This window comes from Sceloporus occidentalis, unplaced genomic scaffold (genome assembly GCF_023333645.1).
Source record: "Sceloporus occidentalis isolate IW3139 unplaced genomic scaffold, rSceOcc1.0.p SCAF_1, whole genome shotgun sequence".
NCBI classification, from domain to species: Eukaryota; Metazoa; Chordata; class Lepidosauria; order Squamata; family Phrynosomatidae; genus Sceloporus; species Sceloporus occidentalis.
The window spans coordinates 53,090,635-53,093,283 of record NW_028316981.1 but is presented as its reverse complement, the minus strand read 5'-3'; the positions used below and the strand labels follow the sequence as shown (position 1 = coordinate 53,093,283).

The 2,649-nt window shown below is 39.1% G+C and overlaps 1 pseudogene; it reads left to right on the top strand.

The window, feature by feature from the left end:
* Window positions 1-1,838: 1,838 nt before the first annotated feature.
* Window positions 1,839-1,894, top strand: LOC149321411 (U6 spliceosomal RNA; annotated as a pseudogene).
* The last annotated feature ends 755 nt before the right edge of the window (window positions 1,895-2,649 follow it).

Sequence of the window (2,649 nt, the reverse complement as noted above, 5' to 3'; positions counted from 1 at the left end):
CGCTGGCATTAAGTTGCCACCAGTTTCTGGATCTCAGTATTACTGACCAATTGTTGACATACATCATAAGACATCCAGCCTCTCTAGTTTTCATCAGCTCATTCCAGCATTTGAGTCTTTGCATTTGAGCAAAGTGTTTTGAATAAAACATTTAGCATGCTTTTCACTACAAGCTGTGTTCTATACATATCCCCAATCAGGAGTATTTAAAACCACTTGATTTCAAGTAGACATGGACTGACTGATTGCTAGACAGGCAGAGACTTAAATGTGCTATCGAGACTTACTGCATACAAATAAATGGAAGATCCTTGGGGTGTTGGCTTCTTCCAAGATTTGCTTGAGTCCTTTGATTCTATGTATTTAATAAAAAACATAGTTGCTGTTCTAGCAGAAGATCTCGGAAGCAGGCTACTTAAGAAGACTTTTGATAGCTTTTGAATTAGTAAAGGGGAAATGTAAACAAATTTGTTATTTTCAAAAAGTGCTTCTCTAATTATTAAGATATCAGTAGTGCTTGTCCCTAAAGAACATGATTAAACATAATGGCTGGTATCCTATTAGTGACATATGCAGGCATAAGTTCACCTTAAGCCTACATATTTCCTTTATTGGTAGTTGAAGAAGTTAATATTCCTTTCCATCCTCTGCAACAACCAAAGCACCCCCCTCCACACCCAGTCTATTGCTGATGGAGAGTAAAGTGGACTGCAGAAGAGTCTAGCTATAACCCCACAAATGATATCCTGCCCTGAGACCTCCAGAGGATCCCAGAAGATCTCAGTGGATGATGTGCTCAGTTTGTTTTGGGCTATGGAAACATACCCAGACTCTTTTCTGATCACCTCTCCTCAGCTCTCCACCAGCAATAGAGTGGTTGGGGGAGGTTGCTGTGGCAGTGTAAGAGTAAGTCCTGGGAGTTTTGACAGAGGAACCAGAAAAGTTCCACATGTGGCACTTTTATTTCATGTGCAACCATGTTGGATCTCAGCCAGTATGTATAGCAATAGCATTTAGCATTTACATTTCTATACCTCTTCATACTGAACTAAGCAGTATCTAAGCGGTTTACAACATGTAAACCAATTGCCCCCAACAAGCTGGGTATTCATTTTACTGATCTATGAAAGGATGGAAGGCTGAGTCAAGCCCTCAGGATTGAACTCACATCATTGTGGCTGCAGTACTGCCATTTAACCACTGCACCACCAAGGCTCCTAAGTATGTATCAATATATCATGCTCTAACATTAGGCTTTCTTCTCATTCGCCAGAAGATCAGTCCATGCATCTTTGAAAGAAGGGCATAGTTCCTTACTCTGTGCAGTGTCACCACATCTCTGTATCATCTGTGAATCTGGTTTATATGCCTTGTTACAGTCTGGTTGGTGGATATCAGGCTGGCACTCCACTATTTGAGCATACTCCTTATTTCCATTTTGGAGTCCCAAACGTTCATCTCGGGGGCCATTCAGACTAACTTTTGTACCAAATTGTAAACTGGATTAACAGTCGGAAGTACCTTGGAGTGGTTTTTCCAGAAGTGGATTATTTCCCATGTCTTTTAGGAAAACCCGTTTCTTCCCTGCTGCCGGCAAATGTGAATCGTACCTAAAAATGAACCAGAAGCCAGAAGAAGTCATTTACCACTATGGAAATGTATTTCCAATGACCACTTAATCACTGTATTTTACAGCTGTATTTTGAACTAACTGCACTTTCTGTGTAGTCTTCAAAGGCACTGTGTAACAGTGCTTTCCCTTCTCCTTTGTTACTAAAGATTTTTCTTTGTTTTAACCAAGTGTTAGTCTTGAAGCCATTAGAATGGTAGCAGATAATGTGCTCGCTTCGGCAGCACATATACTAAAATTGGAACGATACAGAGAAGATTAGCAGAATGGTAGCAGATAATAGATTTTGCTCTTCTACTCCAAAATAAGCCTGGTAGAGTCCAGTGGTTAGTGTGTTGGATTAGAACTGGGGAGACACAGGTTCAAATCCTCTCTTGGCTACGCAGCTCAATGGGTGGGTTTAGATCAGTCACTCTTTTTCCTGGCCTACCTCACAGGGTTGTTCTGAGAAATTAAAGAGGAGGAAAGAACATATGTGAAGTGTGGAGCACCTTGAAAAAAATCAGAAAATAAATGGGTCTATAAATGGATTGTTCTAGTTGATGATTTCCACCTTGCCCTATTATGCTATATTTTCACAGAGACTCTCAGCTGGATACTCTATGAACTAAGAACACATCTGGAAAGCTCATCCAGTTTATGTCACTATGTTTTATGTATATGTATATCTATATGTATTAAAATGACTTGCTCTTCAATAACAAATTGACTCCAGTAGTAATTTGTCATGTCACCTTCAATAAAATTTCAAACAAAAACATGGAAGATTAATGGGGAAGCAAGAGCACCACATCTTTTATGCATTTTAGATGGAAAAATATAAATCAAAATCGTGACCTGTTTGTAGGGTAATGCCAGAAAAATAAAAATAGTAATACACAACGACAGTAATAAAGTTGGATGTGGCCCTGTCAGTTTTGGTGGTGATACGTGCAAGGTTTAACTTATTTTAATTGCACAGTGATTTATCTCATTTATATCTAGACTAACTGCAATAGATAAACAACAGCAACACCTTT